The 25,426-nt window shown below is 47.7% G+C and overlaps 1 protein-coding gene across 10 annotated transcripts in view; it reads left to right on the top strand.

The window, feature by feature from the left end:
- The window catches only part of R3HDM1 (R3H domain containing 1), a 1,943,510-nt gene that overhangs the window by 121,431 nt on the left and 1,796,653 nt on the right, over window positions 1-25,426 (top strand). The gene's annotated exons all lie outside the window — the stretch shown is intronic.

The raw sequence follows: 25,426 nt of genomic DNA, 5'->3' as shown, positions 1-25,426 counted from the left end.
GTCTCATTAATGTGTTCCGATGATCCTTCGCATCATTAAAGTGATCTTGGACAATTGTGAATAACTTTGTTTTACTTGTTCTACCATAAATCAAGTCTTCATAGATTGGAAAAAGAAATCACACTTCAAAATTTTGTAACAGGATTAATTATTTATTGTGACTTATCGCCATATGTTGTCAGAAGTTTTCTCCTGCCACTTAATATTCTGGATTTGTGTGTGCTGGTCAAGTGACCAGTCGCTTGTCCACTGCCTATTGGGTTTTTGATCTGGCGTGATTTTATATATTCTGGAGTACCCTTAATAGACGGTCCACAGAACTTGTCTTCGGCTTGTACAATTAATTTTAGGCCATTCTTAATCTGCGACATTCATCCTACATATAATGTGTTAGCTTCTAAATTAATAAAACAATGGTTGGATTGTTAGACATGTGCCTCTGTGCCACTCTTGCATGTTTAGTGTCAAAGTATTTTGGAGGGCGGATGACTGCTGAGAGCATTAGCATGCAACCATGTGCTAAGAACAAGAATAAGACTGCAAGATAATTAAAAGTAACCATGTTATGTATAGATGAAGAGCGCATGCATTTAAATATGAATAGGACCTGTAGACCTGAATGTTAATACTATTACTGCAGAATAAAAGTAAAATTCAACAGGAGAGATCCTTCAACCTGCTGCACTTACACTTGCTAGCATTGACAATGCCCTACTGGCAAAACTCATGGACATGCAGTCGGCACTTTCCTCTTGAACTATAAACGAGTAGGCAGAATGCATTATAGAACCAAATACATTTGTAATAGATTTTTTTATTTGTATTTCTTTTATTTTTATACAACAACATACTGGTGAATACATTCACTGGCATACAGTTTAACAGTGTTATTTGTCTCTAGGCCATTTTGCATCACCCAATTTGAACGTTCCCAACCCCTGCGTCCACCCTACCCCTTACCTAGCCATGATATTTTATCCCTGCTTGTCCTGCACCCTTTCTTTCCAATTACCCCTTACTTCTTGCAACATAGTCTCTCCCCGTTCTTGGCTTGAATAAAGTTAGTTCAAGGGGATTGGGTCCTCCGACGTATTCCATATCTATGACGGGTAATGTCCACAGCTGTGCTGCTTCGGAAAATCTTTGGCGTCTGCATCCTGCGTCGATGATGTCGATGCGCCGTCCCCGAGGACCTCCTCCGACGGCTGACGTCACCCGATGTGATAAGTAGGACGCACGATGCCCATAGCCTCAGTTCCGTTTTTTCCGCGAACGTGTTCGCTTCGTGAATCTCGGTACGCCTTGACTCGTTGGAGTTTGTTGTTTTCTATTCTCGGTTCGTTGTGAAGACCTGCTCGTGGCGATGTCTTTCTCATCTTCAACCCCGCGTCCGGGCTTCAAGAACTGCGGGGACTGTGGGTCCAAGATGTCGGTCACGGACTCGCACGACGCCTGCCTCTGGTGCCTCGGGGAGGCCCACAATACGGACGACTGTGTCGACTGCCAGTCGCTCACGGCAAAGGCCTTGCAGGAACACAAGAAGAAGCTGTCGGTCGGCCGGGTGTCTAAGCCCCGGAAGTCGAGGTCTGCGGGGCTTTCGACGGATGACTCGAGGGGCGACTGTGTCATTGTCGGAAGTCCAGTGGGTCTCCTTCCAGGAGTCGGTCTCGCTACTCCTCTGCCTCTTCGAGGCATTCCAGTAAGCGCCGGCATAGGTCGCCTTCCCCGTCCTCTTCCGAGGACTCCGCCCGTCGGCGGGTCGCTTATCCCTCCATGCAAGCGACACCGGAGGAATGGGCTTCCTTCGGGAAGCAGATGGTAGCGATTCTGGAATCGCAGGGCACCGGTCCGTCCGCGCCTCCGAGTAGGGTCGGTCGGCACCGGGCGAGAGACACCGCTCGAACGCCTTCGGGCTCGAGTGGTCGGTACAGCTCGCGGGAGAGGTCCCGCTCGGACAAGGGTAGCCGTTCTCGCCATGCTCGTGCCAGGTCCCGGTCCTCGACGCGCTCGAAACCGCGTGATCCTGTGCCGTCTTCGAAGAAGACGTCGACGCCTGTGGCGCTGAGGTTGTTGACGATTTCTCTCGAGGCTCTGCCTCCAAGTTGGTCGTCGGCGCCTAGGTTGTCGAGAGACGCGCTCGGAGCTCCGGCTACGAGAACTGTGTCGACGCCGCTGATGCTGGCGGCGCTGCAGCTGACGTCAACGCCGATTCGCTCGACGCCTTTTCTGTCGACGCTGGCGCCGCCTCGTTCGGCGCCCTCGACGCCTTTTCTGTCGATGCCGGCACCGACTCGTTCGGCGCCCTCAACGCCTTTTGAGGCGGTGGTGTCGGAGGGGCCCCGTGACATGGGGTTTGCCCCTAGAAAGGCGATGGCTAAGGTCCGGCACTGCTTTGGTCCACAGAGGTCTTCCTCTCCCCGCCTGGAGTACATTTCAGAGGGTGATGAAGGCTATGTTGGCGGCCTGGTTCCGGTTCCAGATGACCTTATCTCGGGCCTTAGCCAGTTTGATGACCTGAGGCAGTCGCTGCATGATGCCAGTGGACTGGACACCTCTCCGGAGGTGGATTTTTGTCGGCCGGAGCCTGGCACTCATGCCGAGTCTTCATATCGGCGCCTTATGTCTCGGGTTACCAAGTACTTGGGTTGGTCAGCTCCCCCAGGGGAGTTCGTTCAGGATGATCACATGGACATCCTTGATCTCGGTCCACCCACTGACCCGGTTTTGCCTTTTCATATGGCTCTGCAGAGAAGGGCGGCGGCAGCTTGGACTGCTCTGAAGAGTCTCTCGGCAGTGGGCAAGTCTTTGTCGCGAAAATACCGTCCAGCCAGTAGCGACCCCTGCTACTTGTCTAGGCACCCCACCCCGGAGAGTTTGGTGGTGCAGGCGGCTTCGGCCCCGGCAAAGCAGGCGTCGTATCCTACCATCCATCCGGATAGGGACGACAAACGTTTTGACTGCTGGGCGAAGAAAGTGTTTTCTTCGGGGGGTATGGCGCTTCAGGCGGCCAACTCCATATGTGCCTTGTCTCGTTTCACACACACTCTGTGGAACTGTGTTGCATTAGTGGCTGATCATATTCCCGAAGGAGACGAACGGATGGTTTCCTTGCTATGGTTCAGGATGGCAAGGATGCTATGTGTGAGGCCGTTCAGTCGGGTTTGGACTTGGCGGATTGTGTCAGCCGGTCCATGGCGGTGAGCACCGTAATGCGCAGGTTTGCGTGGTTGCGGAAGCCTGGGTTAGCTCCTGATGTGCAGTCCCGGCTCCTCAACATGCCTTTTGACACCGAACACCTTTTTGGCAGCAAGGCTGACGAGAGCCTTGAGAGGTTGCAGATCTCCAAAGCTGCAGCGAAGTCGTTGGGCGCTGCAGTTCGCCAACCTCCACCTTTTCGTCCTAGGGGACAGCAATGGAGGGGAGGTTCCTTTCGCTATTACTCGTCCTTCAGTAAAGCGAGGGGAGCTAGCAGTCAAAGAGGCCATCGTAAGAGTGCCAGAGGTGGAAACAAAGGTACTCGAGGTGCCAAGGCCGCTCGGGCAGTTGCCTCTTTGCCCTCAGGCAACGCAGCAGCCGCTACCACTCAGTCATGAGGCCAGGTCCCATGGTTCGCCGGTTGGGGGAAGGCTGGCGCAGCATCTTGTAGAGTGGCAAGCCATTAATTCGGATGTGTGGGTTCTGGAGATCATAACCCACGGCTACTGTCTTCCTTTTCGGCAGAGGCCTCACGACAATCCACCAGGGAACCTCTTTGAAGAGTCCGGATCCACCTCTTGCGCAGGAAATTCAAGCCCTGCTGGAGAAAGGCGCCATAGAACTGGTGCCTGTAGCGGAGAGGAACAAGGGATGGTATTCCCCTTATTTTTTGATTTCGAAGAAAGACGGGGGATTGAGACCCATCATGGACTTGTGCGGTTTGAACAAACTCCTCAGGAAGGACAAGTTCAAGATGGTGACTCTTTCTCAAGTCCTCCAGGCCCTTCAACTTCAGGACTGTTTGGTGTCTCTCGACCTCAAGGATGCTTACTACTTGTGCTTGGGATGGACCGGCACATGGAAGTACCTGAGGTTCGCGGTTGACGACTCGCACTTTCAGTTTCGGGTCCTGCCGTTCGGATTGACCTCCGCCCCGAGGGTTTTCACCAAGCTCATGGTAGTGGTGGCAGCGCATCTCAGGAAAGGGGGGGATTCACACCTACCCCTACCTGGATGATTAGTTGATCAGGGGGAGCTCTCCCGAGCAAGTCCTGGATCATCTGTCCGTCACCTGCCACTCCCTTCACAGGCTGGGCTTCTCCCTCAATTTAAAGAAGTCCCATTTGACACCAACGCAGCGGCTCCAGTACATCGGAGCAGTGCTCGACACGTCCCTGGGGCAGTGTTTTCCTCCTCAGGTGAGGGCTCTTCACATTCAACAGATGGTGCACAAGTTTCAGCTTGCCCAGAATCTCCCAGCGTCCAAATTCTTGAGACTGCTCGGCCTCATGGCATCCTGCATTCTTCTGGTGCCAGAGGCTTGTCTGCGGAGGGCATCTTTGCAGTGGGCACTCAAGCTCCAGTGGTCTCAGTCCTCTGGCAGGCTGTCGGATTCTGTTCAGGTGCCGCCCTCGGTAGTCCGGGACCTTCTGTGGTGGGCCGTCGAGGGCAATCTGATGAAGGGGGCCCCATTTTGGCTGCCCTGGCCGGAGGTGACGATCGTGACGGACGCATCCCTCACAGGATGGGGAGCTCATGCCAACGAGTTGACAGTCAGTGGTCGTTGGTCTCCGTCGGAGTCCAGACTCCATATCAATCTGTTGAAGATGAGGGCCGTCAGGCTAGCCCTGAAGGCTTTTCTGCCGACTGTGCACGGAAAGAGTGTCCTGATTCTGACGGACAATACGGTGGCCATGCACTACCTCAACAAAAAGGGGGGGGGCAGGGTCACTTCCGCTGTGCAGGGAGGCGATGCAGCTCGAGTTCTGGGCCATCCAGCAGGAAGTTTCGATCTCGGCGGTTCATCCGGTCGGAGACAACGAGACGGCGAACGCTCTGAGCAGGCAGAGCACGATCTCTCACGAGTGGGAGCTGGCTCAGGAGATTCTCCTGGAGATCTTCGCCCTTTGGGGGACCCCTCAAGTGGTTCTCTTCGCCTCCAGTGTCAACCGGAAGTGCGAAAGGTTTTGCTCGCGGGAATTTCCTCCAAAAGGAGCCTTAAGAGACGTGTTTGTGGTGGAGTGGTCATTCCCACTGCTGTACGCATTTCCTCCAGTCCCCGTCATCCCGCAAGTGCTGCGGAGGTTACGGAGGTTCGGTTCCCAGATGATCCTCATTGCTCTGGCGTGGGCCCGGAGGACGTGGTACCCAGACCTTCTAGACCTGTCCATCTGCCCTCCACGTCGTCTTCCCTACCGAGACGATCTGCTCTCACGGGAGGGGGGTCAGGTTCTCCATCCAGAGGTCAGATCCCTCAATCTTCACGCTTGTCTTCTGAAAGGTTGAGGTACAAGGATTGGGACCTCCCTGAAGACGTGATGGAGGTGTTGCTCTCGGCCAGGCGGCCGGCAACTAAGTCTCTGTACCGTTGCCGTTGGAGAAAGTTCTGCGACTGGTCCAGAGTTCAGAATGTGGATTCTTTTGAATGTGACATTCCCATGGTTCTGTCTTTTTTGCTTTCTTTGGCCCACAGGGGCTTGCAAGTGGGGACCATTAAAGGTTACCTGGCGGCGCTGTCCATATTTAAGCGCTCGTCTGAAGAATGTTCCTATTTTAAGATTCCTTTAATTTCGCAGTTTTGGAAAGGGCTCACTAATGTGTTCCCTCCGTCACCTTTTTTGGTGCCAGGTTGGGATTTGAACCTTGTTCTTAAATTTCTTATGGGTGCTCCGTTTGAGCCTTTACATTCTTGCCCTTTGAGACTGCTAACTCTGAAAACTGTGTTTTTGGTTGCGGTTACTTCCGCTCGCAGAGTGAGTGAGTTACAGGCACTTTCAGTTAAGCCACCCTTCACTGTGTTTCATAAGGACAGGGTTGTCCTTAGAGTTCGTCCTTCTTTTCTTCCGAAGGTGGTTTCGGAATTTCGTTGGATTATTTTAGCTATCTCCGAGTGTTACCGCTTGGCGGGTAAGGACCCTCCGGCTGGCTTGCGGGCCTATTCTACCAGAGGAGTGGCTACGTCTACTGCCCTGCAGAGGGGGAATTCCTATTTGTCACATCTGTGATGCAGCCACCTGGGCTTCAGTACATACTTTTGTACGTCACTATTCCCTTGATTCCATCAGAGGGCAAGATCTGGCCTTTGGCAACGCAGTTCTCTACTCCGCAATTTGATTGGACATGTTAAATTTGTATTCTAAATTCTTTCCCACCTCCTTGCTTGGTACTGCTTTGGGAGTCTGTCATAGATATGGAATACGTCGGAGGACCCAATCCCCTCGAAGAACAAGTTACTTTCTTACCTGGTAACGTTCTTTCGATGGGATGGTCCGACGACGTATTCCATATCGCTCCCTCCCTGCCTTCCCCGCTGCAGAATTTCTTTTGCGATTGCAGCTTGCGTTCCGCAAGGCCTTGTGTGTCTGACTGGCAGAAAACTGGTGGCACACGTTCTGGGAGAAAACTATAACAGAGGCTATGGGCGTCGTGCGTCCTACTTATCGCATCGGGTGCCGTCGGCCGTCAGAGGAGGTCCTCGGGGACGGCGCATCAACGTTATCGACGCAGGACGCCGACGCCAAAGATTTTCCGAAGCAGCAAAGCTGTGGACATTACCTGTCATAGATATGGAATACGTCGACGGACCATCCCATCGAAAGAACGTTACCAGGTAAGAAAGTAACTTGTTCTTTGAATTCAGTTCACTGTAACATGCCTTCTTCAGGGTCTTGTTTTTGGTTGCTAATCGCCTGTTTCCATACTCCTGTTTCTGCTATGGTCCATTTTTGCAAATCCCCCCCCCCCCCCCCACAAGCAGCCCCGTCCCTGATTTACAGTTCATAGCTATGATGCGTTTGACCAACACATATTTTAGGTCTTTAAGTTCCCCAAGTGCATTCCCGTTCTTGCCCCTCTGGAAGAGACCCAGTGTGCATGCCTCTGGGGATTGGATATCTAAATCTATGCCTCTTTGGGACGCTTTGTGCAATTTCGCCCCAGAGCTTCTTTATGATGTTACAGTCCCAAAACATATGTACCATTCCAGCGTTTATGACCCTACATTTGGGACAACTGTCTACCTGCACCTTTTGAATCCAGCTATCACTTCGGAGTTATGTGAGCTCTCTGTATTGCATACAATTGTATTAGTTGCAGTCTCTCATTTCTGGAGACCTTATGATAGTCGGATACCTTCTGCCATTCCCTGTTTGTAAAGGTCTTGCCCAGTTCTGACTCCCATCTTGCCCTGGTTCTCAACTCCCCTCTGGAGCAGTGTTCTATTAGCACATCGTATAGCATCGATATGGTATGCCCTCGATCTGAGGTATTTATTGTTTCTACTTCTTCATTGCCTATTGTGCCTTCTCCAATTGATGGCTTTCTGCGCTAAATCGTATTCACTATATAACAGTGTAGGAGGTACTATTCCCCCATGTATCCCAGTAATTTCCTGCAGTTCTTGGAATTTTAATAAGGCAATTTCTCCCCTTATGTCCCTAATGGTAATGATACCTCATGACTCCCAGTGTAGTTGCACATTTGCACTCGGTCCTCTATTATCCGACATTGCTGCTGCAAGGGGTATCTGTGGTGATATCGGATCTTTGATCACAAGTTTTTTACAAGTTGTACGTCATATTTTGAAGCTCACTTTCACTAGCGTTAGTTGTGGGTACCCATACTAAGTCTTTCAGGTGTAGATGTTGTATTGCTGGTTGTAGGAGTGCTGTCTACTGTGGGGTCATCCGCTAGCCATGGAATTCTCAACCCACCTTTTTTTATAAGGTCTCTGCAGAGTGATGAGCGCCACCCTATGTCTGTCGCCCTGCTATAAAAAGCTTGTGCACTCATTTTCGAGTGTTGTAAAGAATTGTTTTGGGATGTTGTATGGTACGTTCCCAAAGCAATGTAGCATCCTGGGCAGCGCCACCATTTTTAATAATGCTGCTCTCCCCATTACTGACAAAGGTAACTTCCCCCAGAATTTTTATGGTGGTGTGTGTTCCTGTTTCGGGTTATGGTAGATGTTCTAGTCCCATATGCCTGAAGGTGTTTCTATCCCACGGGTTGGTATCGGTAGCTCAACGTTGTTTCCCTCAGCTAGTTTGGCCAGCGAGAATAAACAGGATGCATTCTTGTTAAATGTAATTCCTGACAATCTGCTGAAGTTGTCGAGCATGTCGAATACATGTTGTAGGTTCTCCTCAGGGTTCTGGAAATACAATGACCTGTCATCTGCATACATTGACACTATATGCCGCACCCAATCTGTTGTGATCCCTGCTTCCTGGTATTCCTGCCGCAGGAATGCCGCTATTTCGTGCCATTGCTATGATATAGAGCATTGGAGGTAGTGGGCAGCCTTGCCTAGTGCCTTCTGTAACTCCATCATCCGAGAAGATGCCCCCCATGCTAACCCTCGCCATAGGCTTAGTATAAATCAGTTTTACCCATCTCGTGTAATTTGGCCTGGCGACTAATTTAACTATCGTCTCATAGAGCCAATCCCAATAAACCGAATCAAATACCTTCATTGCATATAGCGAGGCCACCGTACAGTACCTTATCAATGCCTCTCTCATACTTTCTAGAGTGACCCTGTTTCAAACACCTCGTATACTCTCGTCGGGACGGTGCAAGGCTGTCTGCGTTGTCAGTATTCGCCCGGCAGCCCATCCATGCCTGGTGCTTTACCTCAGGGCAGTGCTCTTATTATGGCCGTCACCTCTTCTGTCGTTATGGGTTCATCCAACATGCACTTTCTGTACCTCTATGTCTGGTAAGGTTATGAGGTCGAATGCTTCTTGTAGTTCCCCATTCCTCCCTAAACAGGAATACTCCTGCAGCTCGCTATAGTAGTCGTAAAACGCGTTCTTCACCCCCAACTGATTATTGCTTATGTTGCCCTCTTTATCCTGGACAGAGTGTATTGGTGTTTTCCTACCGTCGTTCTTGTATAACCATGCCAGCAGCTTGTCAGGTTTTTCCACTTGCGCATGAGTTTTCTCTAGATGTTGCGCATAGCTGAATTTACCCAGTCTGTCCCAGTTCATCAGACACTCGTGTCTCAATTTTATTTCTTCACTCAAATGGTCTTGACCAGCACTGTTCTTTCTCTCAACCCCTGCTAGTTCTTGTTCAATTCTAATTTAATTCTGAAGTGATGGCCTTGCGTGTACCCCCTGTGCTTTGGCTATCATTTGTCCCAAGCTCATGACTTTGAATGTTTCCCATATCATACTCACTAATTTTACGCTACCTTCATTAATTAAATAAAATCCTTTGTTTGTTCCCTTACATGTTCTTTAAATACTGTGTCTAGAAGGGACTCACTTTGGAGTCTCCAGGTTGGTATTGGTAGTTTTCGGGCAGCTACAACCCACTTCAGTTCTAACGGGGCATGAACTGACAATACTCTTGCTTTGTATTCCGCCTCCTCATACTCCCCAACTTTAACTGCCCAGCTATGCAGTGCATGCTCAGACTAACGGGCTTCCGCTCCCTCCCCTCCTAGTCAACTGACCAGGCGTTTGGTGCCCAACAGGTGGGTACTTAGTATCGTACCTTAACAAAAATGTATGGGGTAGTAGGAGCATCTCTATCCTGGGGCACTCCTACAAAGAAGCCCGTGTCCTCTCTTCTGCATCTTGCTCCAAGCTGCTTTTCCAAGTCAGCAACCATTATGTATAGTCACAGGTTTGATCTCTCATCTGGTCTCATCTGTTTCGTAGCGCCTTTAGTCACTGGTTTGTGAGACCTCTACCCCCCACCCCCAATGTAATTATCAGGCCATTAGTCACTTCAGCCGTTAATGCTCCTGGGGCTCTATCTTGACACAAGCACATGCGGTGATCAGTCCTCTTCCATTGTTGTCATTTTCACGCTGTCCATCAAGTCTTGCGCTTCTGCTGGATTGTCGAAGAACAGGGCACAACCATTATGTAGTATCTTCAGACTGTCGGATAGGCTAACATGTATTTCAGGCCTGCTTTCCTCAGTGTCCTTTGTGGCGATATTGTAACGCTCACCTGATTCCCGCAGAGGCGCCGGTCTTGACTGGGTGAATGCTGTATCTTCAAAGGTGATGTGTAACACACGGTTGGCTCTTTGGGCTGGACCTCTGTGCACTGTATGTCTGACTCGAAGAGTAAGATGTCTGCAGATAGAAAACATGGGATTAATGAACTGGGGTTATTGGGTGCCTCTCTCTTCCCTTTCTCTTCTCCTGTAGAACCCCAAAGGTTAACGCCCTCACCTTAGGTAAGTGAACGCCGAGCTCTCCATCTGCCTCGGGGCAGGGTGCCGTAACCAGTTTCTTCACTGGATAAGGGTGCAGGCCTCTTGACCTCAGAGGACTGCTGTCCGTCGTTAACTGCACGAACGGTAAGTTCTGGGCACTTCAAATGTCTTAAAAGTCTTTTGTAATGATATCTCTTGTTTGGCAGGGTTCCGGCGATGGCGGATGGCGGGCTGATGAGAGTTGAGGATCGAACCCGCGTGAGGAATAGAAGCGCCTGGAAGCACGTAAGTAAGCGCTTGTAGCCTGCTTCACGATGCGCACTAACTGTCCCTTTTATCTTGCAGGTACAAGTTCGGAGCTTTAGAGAAGCTGAAGGGTGCTGGAATACCCACTGGATTCGGCGTGGGAAGGAGTAATGGCACGTGAGTAATAAAGTTGCCCAATGTCTTTAAACGCACCTTCTTTTGTCTTTCAGATGCGGGATGCAGCGCCGAAGGCCTCCGGAGCGTGCGAAGAGCTGGTAAGCTTTTGTCTTTCAGATGCCGGAATGCAGCGCGAGGCGTTGGTGACAGCTGATGGACCAGGTAAGAGATGCGCTGCCGCTGAAGACCGTAGTGCTAACCTGTTCTTTCTTTGTCTTTACAGGTGCTGCTGAAGACTGGATTCCAGGATGGTAAGCCTTTGTTCCCTTAGGCCCAGGAACAGAAGCAGAAGACACGATGAGCATTCTGCTGCAGAGAATGCAGAATAACGCAAAGCAAGATTCATCCATCGGGTGTGGTTTAAATAGCCTCCTGTAGTGCTTAGGTGTCTCCTTCCACAGCCACGCCTAGGTAAGAAAAGAGTTCCTGCTTTCCAGAAGAGTTCCAGTGTTCTGAACCTAGGGAGTGGCTCCTGCCCCACCCAACAGGAAAAGTAGTCCCAAACAGAAGAGGATCAGGGGTTCAACTGGCAGGTAAGTAAGCAGCATGGTCTGCTGCAGGTAAGTCCACCCAAGCATTATGAGCCCGGCGCTTCCAGCGCTGGGACTGGGCATCTTTATGAGCCTGATGCCACTGGCGCCAGGACAGGGTCCAAAAGGTCCCAATTGGGACTGGCTGGCACTCGGAACCGGGGTTATGGGTCTGCTTCCAAGGGAGTCGGGCAAGTCCTGATCTTTTGGAAGCAGAGATCATGACAGCTATATGATAATTTATTTATAACGCGCTTAATACCCAGAGGTTTATAAGCGCGTACCCGGGGATCGTACCTGTGTTGCTCTGTGTCGTCTTGCTTCCAAGGCGAGCATGTGGCCGCTAAGCTATCCTCCCAATAATTTGGGCTCTTTTCTGTACCTGGAAGGTATAATCTGGGTATATTGCCAGTTTATTTGACTTTGTATCTTGCCCCCAGTTCTTGAAAATGCCAAAATCTTCTCCCTGTCCTTGTAATTTTATATTTTGGCAATGATGGACATAAGAGGAACTCCTGGTGGTGGTTTCCTGACTAAGGATTGGTGTGCACGCTCTATTGCGAGTCCTTGTGTGAGGGTCCCAGTTCCTGCAGCAGCAGATTTTCTACATAGTAAGTGGAGTTGGTCCCTTCCACGCCTTCGGGAAGTCCCAGAATCCTAATGTTGTTCCTGCGCGCACAGCCCTCTGCATCATCTGCTGTTCTCTGCTGCAGTATTCTGAGGTCCTCTGTCGTTTGTGTCACCTCCTTTGTGTTGTCCTTCACTTGCACTTCCAACTGTCTCGTGCGTTCTGCTAGCATCCAAACGTCTCGTCTCAACAGTCCCACATCTTTCATTACTGCATCAATCTTTGCTTCCAAGGTTGTTTGCAGTGGTGCTATGGTGGCTAGTATTTGCTGATGCCCTTTGTCCAGTGTGTCCTTCATGCCTTTAACCGGTTCAGCCGCCGTGCCACCTTTTAGGGCTCTTTTGGCTTTTGGTGAACGCTTCCTTGGTGGTCTGTTTGCCTTTTAGCTTTGCTGCCTTTAGTTGCCATCAGGTGTGTGCGATCCTCGCGTATCCGGCTTGCTTAATTCCCCTTTTGCTTGGTCCCAGATGCTTGCTAGTTACTTGGCTGTTAGTCCTAAGACCTCTGCACTCTTTATGCCCCCCGCTTGGTCACGCTGCCCGTTGTATAGGTGGTCCACTTCTCTCACCCTTGGCAACTTCTGTGCTGCAGGCCAGTGCTATGGGCCCAATTTAGCTCAGGCTTCCTTGCCTGTTAGTGTAGGTCTGCGTACTTGCCCCACTACTATGCTGCATATATTATATCAATTTTTGGGGCGTTCTGCTTCCGGCTTATTCTGTTCCCACACAACTTGTCCACTCTTTATCCAGTGTCTTCCCCCTTGCTTTCTCTAGACCTTGCTGCAATGTCACCGGGGGCTCTGTTACATATCTATTGCTAGGTCAGGTGAGCCTCCCTTTATTCCACGCTCTGCCAGGGTTCCCTTCGGCACCTTAATCACTTATTCTTGCGCTACGTCTGCTCCCTTCCTTCCCCTTCTCACTCCTTACCGCTGTTATTTGATAGTTCCGGCAGGTCTAATGTGTGGTCCACGGCTTGAGGGATCCTCCGTTGCTCGCTTAGTTGTCTCTCGCTTCCTCCCGCCTCCAGGCTGCTTCGTTCGTGGGGTCTGAGTTCATCTGCGTGCTTGCACTGGGCTTCTTGCAGCTTCCTTCCTACAGGCTATCTTGGTCTTCAATGACCCGTCCGCTTTCTGCACCCTGTTCAGTTTTTCCCGACTGCCTTGGCTTCCACCCGGAAGGGATTACAACACTATTCTTGCTGATCGCCGCCATCTTGCCTCAGCTTCTGGGTCGAGCGCGGCCCAAAGTCGTCTTGCTTCCCCGCAGCCTGAGACTATGAGAGCCTGGCAAAGTGCTTGCCGCTCGTGTCAGAGCCGTTTTCCCCAATCTCGGCCTCTTCTAGTACTTTAAACATGCTGCTTTCTGCCGATCTATGTAGGATCAGGCAGGAGCTTCTGCGAGGCACGTCGTCTTTACATGGCAGTTAGCCACGCACCCCATGTAATAATGTATATTGCAACAGCACGATAAGTAGAGCATTATTGGATTGTTTGAAGAAAAAGTGGCAGAAAAGGCCAGCAGGATACAGCGCATAGAACGGTAACTTATGTGGCTGTGATAGGGCTGCGGCTGAGAGCTTGAGTAGGAGCCTGCCAAATTCCCACTGGAAATTGGAATTAGAGAAAGAAAGGGTTTGCTCTCAAACTGCGCACACACATAGAATAATAAGCAATTGCAAATTAAATGAGTGGTTTTAATCAGAATTGGTGCAGCCTGACACGTGTTTCGAGCTTCCCGCTCTTCTACTGAGGCTGCTTGTGCAAAATTATAAAACATTGATGTACAACGAAAACATTTGTTAAGCATGATTCAATAGCAAAACAAACCAGTCCCCAGACCCAGGGCAAGGAGGCAGTTAGGGTTTGCCAAACCAACACATTGAGTATATGGTTTAAAGTAACAGACAGTTGCAACGAATGCACATATCAAATCAACCCAATTCAAAGAAAGAAAATGAAAACACAAAAAGTGCGTAATTCGGTGGAAAAAACATAACACATTATAAAACAATGAAAAGAGGGAGGAGAGAGAAAAAAGACAAAAGAACAACAAAATTATTCAGTGAGAGAAGATGCTCATGGTAATCAGCCAGAAATACATGTATAAGGCCACTGACTGTTAAAATTGTACCTTAATCTTGGCTAGTGTGTATTTTGAATACTAGAGAAAAATGCAAAATTAAAAAATGTTTTATCAAGTGGCAACTTAATGAATCGAATACGATAAAAAGAGGGGTTGCAAATATGTTGCGTCATAGAAAATTGTTTTAATATTATATATATAGTTTTATCCCACTTACCAAAGGTAGAAGTTGAGTAATCTGACAAAGTTAGGCGTGGGCTCCCTATAAAGCAAAAGACGGGATGGCTATTTATGTAGGAATCTGACTGACTAGATTTCCACCTAGCAGTCATTTGAAAATAAAGAAATGACATACCATTATTTTGCAGTTGCACGAATGAATTTTCAGTAAATTATTATCTTGCTGCAGCACAGGCAGGAAACGAAGAATGCAGGTGCGGCAAGAGCCAAAGAAAACAAAGCAACAAAAGGTCAATTAGCTAATTGAGTGGTTTATCTCTGTGGACATCTGAAGCAGCAAGAATTCTTGCTGGAAGGGTCCGTGTACAAATTGTCAACGTTGACTCACCAGTACTTTCACTGCTATGTGGGGAACTGGAGCCAAACGGGAACCCTCTGTGTGCCGAGTATAACTCGGAGATGTGAGGGAAGCAACAGTGAAAACGCCCGTGCACAGGCGAGTCACCACAGAGTTAATGGGAAAACAAGAGCGCCATGATGGACTAGTGTAGATATCATGTAAAGGAAATCATTAAGGCTACTCCATATAGACAAGGATATGTTTGAGGTGTGCGTATGCCGGAAATAAATTGCGCATGGTAAATGCACAAATAGAATTGGAATTACAAAAAAATAAATAAAAAATAAATAAATAAATAAATAAATAAAAAAATTTGAAAAAAAAATTGCGAGACAGAAGGACATAGATCCGGAAGACATTAGTTAATTAATTGGAGTATGAAGTCACTTGAGCTGTCCACGGATGGCAGTAGTGTATTTTAAAACACCTGTGCCTGCATCTATAATAAAGAGTGTTGCATGTGCTGAAAAAGATGCTAAATAAAGGAAGTGCGCCTCGACCTGACTGGATATGCAAGGATTGTGTTAAAACGGTTGCGCCCATGCTAGCAAGTGTATTCATTAAAAAAAAAAAAAAAAAAAAAAAAAAGGGGGGGGGGGCGCTGCACCCGGGTAGATAGCATGATAGTTGAGTAATGACATGTAAATAGCGGCTGATTACCATTGACATCCATACAAATAATCGGTACCTATTGGCATGACATGTGCGAAGACCTTAAAAAACACACGTGTACCATAACTTTTAAACAACATGTAATCACAAAAAGACAGATAGTTCATGGTCTGTGTTCAGGCCAAACTCTACAGTACGGTATTGACAAATCAATCGGGCTTCCAATTGTCTAAGTTTGAGTATCTGGTTGCCTCCACGTTGTGGAAGTGACACCTTCATCATCCCAGCAAATTTGATCATTGTCTTGTTATCCATTTGATGGGATCTTTGCCAATGCAAAGCTAGGGGATATTTGGAGTCAGATTGAGTAATTGAGTACAGATGTTCCCTGATACGAATTTACAGCGGGCGTATTGTACTGCCAATATAGAATAGGCCGCAGACACATTTAATACAGTAAATGCAGAATTTCGAATTACAATTAATAAAAGACAAAATCTTATGTGTACCTAAGTGTCCGAAGTCGATGGAGGTAGTCTCCAGTGCATGTGAACACGTGGAGCAGCCCCCACACTTGTAAAAACCAGGGCGTGGGGGCTGGTGTAACCAAGTATGTTGCTTGGGTGGGATTGACATGAATGAAGGAGAAAGTATGTTCTTGAGGTTGTTTGCCTTAGTATAGATAAAACTTGGTGAGTTGTCCACCCAAGGAGTAATATCACGATCAAGTTGTAGGATGTGCCAATGCCGTTTGATTATATTGTAAAGCAGCGAACTATCGGAATTAAATCTAGTAATAAATTTGAGTTTCTGAGAATGAACAGTCTCGTTCCTTATTTTCGGAGTGAGTAGATCGCATCTCTTCATGGTCCGTACATCATGTTCTGCTTTTACTACTGAGCGTACGTCATAGCCTCTAGCTATAAACCTTTGGCGTATCAATGAACATTCCTGGTCGAAGTCTTTCGTAAGCAGACAATTCCGTCTTGCCCGAATGAATTCGCCTTTGGGTATATTGGAAACTACAGTTTTCCTATGACAGCTAGTAGCATGCAGAACTGCATTCACGGATGTAGATTTTCTAAAAGTTTTAGTTACAAACTGATTATCTGAGATACTGATAGTAAGGTCTAAGAAATTAACACATATTGGATTGTTTGACTAATTGAATTTTTTGCTATCATGTTAAATGGAATTAGGTTGAACTGGAATGATTTATGATTATCCAGTTCAAAGAATAGACTCTTGATTATACTCTAGGATCTAATATATTGCACTGTTTATTTATGCACTTTCAAATTTGGGGAGATTTTAATTGTGATTTTTCTATGTAATTGATTTGTGTATGTATTTAATGCTTTAATTAAACGATTTGTTTTGTTGTATGGTTTATACACATGATGAATTATGTACTTTTTGGAATTTTGATTTCCACATGTTGGGATAAATGTTGATTTCACTTATATTTCTTGTTAATTATTTTTTCAACCTTTGCATTCATGTGTGATGTAAGATGATTATCAGCCCCTGTATTAAAGTTTGCCAATGGGGCAAACCTACCTTTGTGGTTATACAATGCGGTCATCACTGACCTATGAACTATTGCTCTAAAAAGACCAGAGCAGCACTGAATTTTGCCAGCCATCTGTTCTCACTGTTTTGCTTGGGGGGATACCCCTACTGCAAATCATGCTCTCCTTTTTGCATAGTCCGTGCCCAATACTGCTTAGGATTTCTCTGGGGGTAGAATGGGGATGTTTTGCAGAAAGGTTTGAGGGGCAAACTTCAGACACAAAGCGACTGTGCCACGAAGTGCCCCCGATTGTTGCACACAAACACGCTGAAGAGCCACTCCATAGTCATGTCCAGCCCTTGCATGTCTCCTTTGACTTACAATGGCTTTGGCTGCCTAACAGACTATTACCACTCAATAGCCAGGTAGAGCTCAAATAAAACACTGATACAACATCAATACTGCAAGTTTTTATTCCAAAAGGAGATTCAGTACCCCTAGATAGTTAAGGGCATATTTGTACAACATTTCACCCTCCAATCGTTTTGGCCTAAGACTTCTATGATCCCTCAGCATGAACTAGACTTGCTAGGCCTGATGGAAATTGTAGGCCCGACAACTGGAGTGCTGTGGGTTGTCCATTCTTGCTGAGGGTTAGGGTCTCCCAGACCTCCAGAATTGAACCGGGTGTTCATCCACCCCAAGCCATATGCTTATTCCACTTTCTCTTTTCTCGTAGCTTCATTTTGTGGGTCATTTAACCAATGCCATTATTGTCCACAACCGAAGCAAATTTCTCTTTAAGAGTCAAGAATCCTGAATAACAATGAAATACATATACTGCAGGTTTACTCTGTGACCCTCTGTTGCCTTGCACTATGGTCAGTAGTTGACTTTGAGTACCGCTGCTGAGGCAGGAGACCTTGGAGTATCTATTGGTTCCTCAGTGTAATTACATTTGAGACTTGTGGATCTGCTTAGAATCACATGCTTTGCATAGGCTGACATCTAGCGGTTGGTGCAAAGTATTGCATGACTTGTTTTGGAAGTCGACAGGGCGTGTTTGTAATACTATCCCTAGTGTGATGTGCACTGTACCCTTGGCCCTTCACAAGTTGAGTTCCTCAGATTGTTTTTTCGCCATCTTCCATTGCCTGTAGAGAATATTTGTCTAGCTGCCCTTTTTTCCAGTTATGGAAAATGAACCTGTTTAAATGTTGCCCTTCCTGTAATAGGAAATACCTGTGGACGGAAACAGTGTGTGCAACCACTGTCTTCCCAGGGATAACTTTGAAAAGTGCGGCTCGGCGTGCAAGCTCTTTGATCCTAAATCAGACGCATTAAGCAGTGGGCGGTTTACGCCATACGAGGAAATGCTCTATCAGACTTCCCCACTGACGCGGAGGAGTCCAAGGAAGAACAGGGCAGCTACGGCACACAAAGTGACGCCGAAGACATAATGGGATCAGCGGATTCCCGCGTGCCAGTCCCCTGCTCTGAAGTACAGGCCATCGGCCCTGCTGTGAAGACCACACCTGGTGACAAGGCTCACGCAAACATAAGTACAGGGGGAGTCACAAACATCTTAAACACACAACCCTCAGCCACAATTCGACACACCCGTTGAAACATGGCCACGCAGTATCTCAAGACGCATCCAGAGCTTCTAGCTCGATGCATCGTAACTCTAATGCAACCACTTCCAAACGTTTACCCCAAGACTTACAAAGTGAAGAGACGATGAGCGATCCACTACCGGGCACAAAACATCAACGGTTAGTTTAAAAAATGCCCATTGCCAAACAGGCGCCAAAATAACCAACTGGACCGTCAGTCCGATGTTGTAGATGCTCACAAATTACTGTTGAAACAGTCCCTCAAACAGCCGTCGAAACCGTTACATACTTTCTCAAGACACATACGAAACTTCCCCTTCGTCCCCCTTATTTGAAGCGTTGCATAGAGATCCAATTTTTTACTGATACTGAGGCAATTGCTTTTCTATTGAAAGATATGCCTTGAAGAGGTACATGGACAAAAGATGGTTTTCAAGAAACAATGGCCAACGTTTCTTCTTTGGATAATTTCTTATAGAGCATTACCAAAATCAAACAAATACATTGACATGGGTGATGGAGAAACACCAGCTAAGTAGCCCAGACTAGATACAGAACCTTCTTCACAATCTCATAATATAACTCATATTGATGAAGATGACGGAGATGTGTTCCTTAAGATCAGGGGACTTTATATGATCCCACTGACGATCCTGATAATGACCCAGATAATTACCTGTTACCATCGCCTGATTTTGATGATGAACCAGTCATTAATTCCCCTGTAGGCAACCAGCTCCTCTAACTTTCAAACCTTTTCCTACTGACACTTATGGGCCACCTCAAACCTGATTCCCTGGTGGTTTAGGACAATTTTACCGAAAACAAATGGTTGCAATGACCAAATGTTCTAGAAATGCTACCAACAACAAAGGTTTGAACACCAAAAATTCGAACCTTTGGTGGTAGCATTGTAAAAAAAAAAAAATGGGGGCTGCAGGGTTGTCCTCTGCATCGCCCCGCTCACTACAGTTCATGGTATAGTGAGCGGGGGGACACCCCCGCAGCCTTCTGTTTAAAAAAAAAATAAAAAAGAAAAGACAAGGACCCTGTGGCGCCGGTTCCCGATCACGGAAGTGAAAGGAAACTGCCGCTGCAGGAACCCAGCGTGAAGATGTGGGTAAGTGGGGTTTGTTTATTTTCGGGGTGTGCTGAGGGTGTGGGCGGGGGGGGGGTGTTATGGGTGTGTTGTGTGTGTGTGGGTGGGTGGGTGGCTGCACGTATGTATGTGTGTTCTCATGAGAAAGGTGCGAACCTTTGGTAGTTCGCACCTTTCTCATGCAAACGTTTTGCCCACGGTAGTTTCAGGCGCAGGCAAATCACTTAGATTTGTTACAACCACACAGAAAAGGGCAGAAACAGCACAATCATCAGCTGAAGCACATCCTGATAAGGAGAGCAAGAAGATGTATGCTCTAGGTAAAAAGGTCTAACTTCTGTGGCCTACCAGGCCAGAATTGCTAATAATACCACTCTATTAGCTAGCTATAGTAGACACAATGGGATACCGCCCAGAACCATTCTGCTCTCAAATTCTAAAAACTGTGTTGGAAGGCAAACAAGTTGCCAACAACATTAAAGATACTATACCCTGTGTAAACTGCAGGAAGGATAGTGGCACAAGGCACACTACTCGAGCAAGACTCTTGGTTCGTAATTCTGGCTTTAAGCTGGAAACTCTAGCTACTCTCATTAACATGCCCATGGAGAGCAACATATTGTTTGGGAAAGCCATTGATCATGCTCTAGAAATTGCCAAAAAAATGCATGAGACTTTAAAAACATTTGATCAAATTTCATATACGCCTTAAGTTCAGCATGTGTGTTTTTTTTTTTTTTTTTTTACTTTCGCTGTGAGGGCAAGGCTACTGTGACGAATCACTAGATGTTGTCACTTCTCCCCTGTTGGGTGTCCTGACCCACGTTTGAACTATCGTGCTGCAACATTTGGTGCTGTGGGCTTAGAAAATCCAAGATGGCCAAAAAGCCCACATGTGCGCCAGAATCTAGGAGAACCACGCAGTTTGTGCACACTAAAATGGTTGCCTAACTTGCCACCCACCAGTGCGAGCAGGATGGGCCGGGGTGCCATGAGTGAAATGTGTGCCAAAGGAAAAACCACACTTTAAAATCACCTTTTGTTTCTCTGAATGCCAGCTCAAAATGCCTATTTTCAAACATTGCAACACATCCAAAAATCTCACTGAACACCAGCGGACATCTGGCAGAATGAAGTATGTGTGCATACTAAATCTGGGAAGTTGAAGAGCCCCAAAACAATGTTCATAACAAGACTGGCTGAGCTCTGCAGGTCTGCAGAAGCCTAACTGAAACTGGATTTAAAACTACCAAAAATCGAAAATGTTTAAATTAACTGAGTGACCTACTTTGAGTGTCACATAGTTTGTCACTGTTGAAATGTCATAGTTTTGAACTTAGAATCAGCATTCTAGCTGCATATGTAAAAATTGTCTTGACTTAAACTGGGGAACAAAAAGTGACATTTTATCTGAAACCTGGCTTAATGAAACTGAATTCTGCCTGACATCTACCCCCACATGAGTTAAAACCTGCTCAGCCACTCTTCCCCTTGCCAAAAGGAGTTGTCACCTCTCTGATTAGATTAGGGGTGGAGCAGCTACAGAGAGTTGAACAAAGGCCTGTCCTGGGCCCAGGCAGATGGTTTATTAGGGTGGCCGTAAAATAGCTTCCTCTTGGCAGAAGCTGGGAGGGGCAGAGTCTCTGAGCTTGGCAGAAACTGGATAAACTGGTTTCTACACCATGTGACCTGAAAAGACACACCCCTGTTGGCCAGAATATGATTCTAAGAAAGATGTATAAGTCATGGTGCGGACTTGTCAAAATTATTTAAATGATACCATAATTCTTGTGATTTTTCTGTGCACATTTTAAGACGCGTTGGGAATTTGTGTGATGTTCTGGGGCAAAACCCCGCTATTTATTGACACCACATACTCTGTGTTTAGGCTAGCGACCTGGAAAGTTTCTGAGATATGTGTGGGAGGGGAGTGTACATGTGCATAAATCTGGAGAAAAATCTGATGTTGCAAAACCCACTAAAAAGCACAAAATGTTGCCATTTCTGAATGCAAGCCCCCAGGTAGAGCAAAGTTTGAACAGGGTATACCTCATGTGATATGTGATGGGTGCATGTAATTTCAAACCACTGTGTATCTATGAAATGTGTCGTTAGGTCAAATATAGATTGTGTGTAATTTGACAGGGGAGTGTCCTTTCTGCAAGCCATTAAATTACATCGCTCTGACACTCCACTTCTTTTCCCCAATCAAGAGAGAAAGGAAAGCTTGACCAATGGGCAGTTGAGAGAGGGGCTGGCTAGTGATGCTGCACACACAGCCACTTTCAAAACACATAAAGAGAGACTGCTGGGACAGGTAGGGACATTCAATTCCATTTGCTGCGAAGCATGCTGCCGGACCATACAACATCCAGAAGATACCAGATTCAACACTTAGACTTTAAAACTCCAAAGAACTTGATTCAGAACTCCAGGCAAGGGCCTAAACCCACAAACTGAGAACTCTTCTCAGTAGGCCTCAGCATCCAGCAAACCTAACAGCGGTAGCAGCATCCAGGAGCCGTGCAGATCAGCGCTGGGTCCAGAGAAAGCTGTCCAGAAAGATCCAGAAGCAGTGCTGTACCCAGAGAAAGCAGAGCAGTATCCAGAACCAGAGGCCAGAGATCCAGAGTGACCCAGACCGCTGTTAGCAGAACCAGAGAGCTGACCCAGATCACTGTGAAGTGCCGAGACCAGAACCGGAGTCCAGTCCAAAACCTGACTAGATCCGTGGGGAGGCCTAATTCAAAAATATATTGTGAGTACCTAGCAGAACTGTGCAGAACCAATCTTAGTTAAAATAATCTAATTCAATCTATTTTAATCGAACCAGAACTGCCTCCTAACTGTCACCTGTCATTTGCAAAGCTGTCACCTGTCATTTTCTAGCTGCAAGCTGTAACCTGTCGCTTTGAACTTTTAAAATTTAAAATCCGAAAAACTACCTTTATTTAATCGTCCGTATCTCTGGAACCGTCTGGGCTAGGAACTTGGTTTAACTTTCCTCTGAAAGCTTAGAATCTCAGCTTTTCAACAAGCTTAGAACTGACTTGCTACTCCTTATACTTTTGCCATAATCACGATTCTCGCACTCGCGAATTTTACCGCGATTTGCGATTTGGGTAAAAATCCAGCCACGTGTAACCATCAGCAGTCATCTCTTTCCTTGCTAAAAATTTGTTTGCCTCTTAAGAACCATCCCTGAATCATTGCTAGGGGGAGCCTGGACTAATATTGACTAGATACCACTCACCCTGAACCTCCTGAAGGGAATTAAAAGCATTTTCAGCATATTTCTCACTGCATTGTCACCATATTCAAAGCACTTGGGTCTGTGTTTCAAAACTCCTATCTGTTGTATAAGCTGCTGGGGGGGAATTGAACTGAACTCTATTTGATTGCATTCCTAAGAACTGAGTCCCATTCTATTCATCTCCTTACATTGCATTGAGGGGGGGGGTGAATTGTCCAAGAAAGTGATTACATTGTCTTTTGCTGAAATACTATCAAGTTATTTTCTGTACTGCATTTCATTCCACATTGCATCCATTGAAACCATAAAAGTATTGTTGCTATCGTATCCATCCTATAACCACTCATCATTGATTATAAAGAAGTGTGCTAGTGCCAGACTATCCATTATTGATTACTGCTCAGATTAAGTGTGATATTCAATTATTAATGTATTATAAAGTGTGATATATATATATATTGTTTAAATTATCAAATAAACCTTTTAAACTTGCAAAACAGAACTACTTCTTGGCTCAGTGGGGTCAGAGGGATTCCAAGAGAGGGGTGTTATATAGGGGTAGTCATCCAGAACTCATGAACTGGACGTAAAGATATATCAATAAGGGTTTCCATTCGGTATCCCAGTCTAGGCATTGACTTAGCTGTAGTGTTGAATTGAATCCTTTTACACCCCACGGGAGGCCCCTTCCCATGAGGCTAGAGACGTGAGGCCTCTACCCAATAGTCCCGCTATGGGCGGTAGAATGCAGGAGGACCTCGTGGGGTGGTACTTCCCTCCTGGGGACCAGGACGTCCACCTAGGGTAAAGGCCCTATAGTCACACCCCCAGTGTCCAATTACACAGTCACCACACTGGTCACACCACTCCACAACCTCCTCTATAGCATTAAGCGATATGCTATAGTACTACCTCAAGGATGGATCCTTTTGAAAGTACTGGGAAGAAGATGGTTTTCGAGGGGATTGGGTCCTCCGATTGTATTCCACATCTATGACAGGTAATCGCCACAGCTGTGCTGCTTCGGAAAATGTTTCAGCATCTGCGTCCTGCATCGATGACGTCGATACGCTCCCTCGAGGGCCTCCGTCGAGCCGACGTCACCGGATGTTATAAGTAGGACGCACGACGCCCGTAGCCTCGGTTCCATTTTTTCCGTGAACGTGTTCGCTTCGGAGATCTCGGCGCGCCTCGGTTCTTCTCTTGATTGTATCGTTTCTTTGTTCTTGATATTGTGAATCATGTCTTCGACTTCTTCTACCCTGTGGTCGGCTTCAAGAAGTGCCGCAGCTGTGGTTCCAAGATGTCGCTTACGGATCCGCACGACTTCTGCCTCGGGTGCCTCGGCGAGGACCACGCCACCGATGACTGTGAAAATTGCCAGTCTTTGACGTCGAAGGCCTTGCGGGAGCGGAAGAAGTTGACGGTCAGTAGGGTTTCCAAACCCTGCAAGTCGAGATCCGCTGGGTTTTCGACTGACAATTCGAGAGGCGACTCTCCACGTCGGCGTAAATCCAGGGGGTCTCGGTCCCGCAGTGGTTCCCGCCATTACTCTGCCTCTTCTAGGCACTCACAGAAGCGCCGTCACCGGTTGCCTTCTCCGTGCTCATCCCAACAAGCATTCATCTCCTGCGCAATGGGACGCCTTTCGCAAGGAGATGATGCGGATTTTCGAATCGCAGTGCTCCGTTCCATCCGCGCCTTGAAGTGAAGCCGGCAGGGAACACGCTAGGGCCACCATTCGCACGCCTTTGGGTTTGGGCGGTCGGCGCGATCATCGGGAGCCGTCGAGTTCCCGATCGGGCAAGGTGGATTGCTCTAGCCATGCCCACTCCAGGTCCCGGTCCTCGACGCTCTCGAGACCGTCTGAGCCTGTGAGGTCTTCTAAGAAGACGTCAATGCCAATCGGGGCTGAGGCCGTCGAGGGACTCTCGAGGCTCCGCCTCCGAGGAAGTCATCGGTGCTGAGGCCGTCGGACACGCTCAGGGCTCTGGCCTCGAGGCCGTTGGCTAAGTCGTCGGCGCCATGCTCCACATCGTCGCCGATTCTGTCGACGCCCTCAACGCCTTTTGTGGAGGCTTTACCGGAGGTACCCCGTGCATCCGTGGAAACTCTGAGGAAGTCCGTAAGGCCTGTGTTGCAGCCTTTTTCTGTGCCCTCATCCAGGGATTTGTTCCAGCCTCTGGATTACATCTCTGAGGTGGATGAAGGGTCTGATGAAGGTTTGGTTCCTGATGAACTATTGTCTGGTCATAGCCAGATGGAAGACCTGCGCAGTCTTTGCACGACGCCAGTGGTCTGGACACCTCTCCGGAGGTTGAGTTTGGTAGGCCTGAGCCTGGCACGCACGCCGAGTCTTCATACCGGTGTCTCATGTCAAGGGTGACTGAGTACTTGGGGTGGTCTGCGCCACCAGTGGATTTTCTGCAGGATGACCGGACGGATATCTTGGACCAAGGTCCACCAACTGACCCGGTACTGCCATTTCATATGGCCTTGCAAAGAAGGGTGGCAGGGGCTTGGACTGCTCCGGAGCGTCTCCCGGCAGTGGGTAAGTCGTTGCCGAAAAAGTACCGTCCAGCCAGTGGCGACCCCTGCTACTTGTCAGCACACCCTACTCCGGAGAATTTGGTGGTGCAGGTGGCTACGGCCCCAGCAAAGCAGGCGTCGTACCCTACCATCCCTCCTGATAGGGACGACAAACGTTTTGACGG

Source organism: Ambystoma mexicanum, chromosome 9, assembly GCF_040938575.1.
Source record: "Ambystoma mexicanum isolate Mex_15411 chromosome 9, UKY_AmexF1_1, whole genome shotgun sequence".
NCBI classification, from domain to species: domain Eukaryota; kingdom Metazoa; phylum Chordata; class Amphibia; order Caudata; family Ambystomatidae; genus Ambystoma; species Ambystoma mexicanum.
Note: the sequence above shows the minus strand (reverse complement) of the source record. Positions and strands in the feature narration are given on the sequence as shown.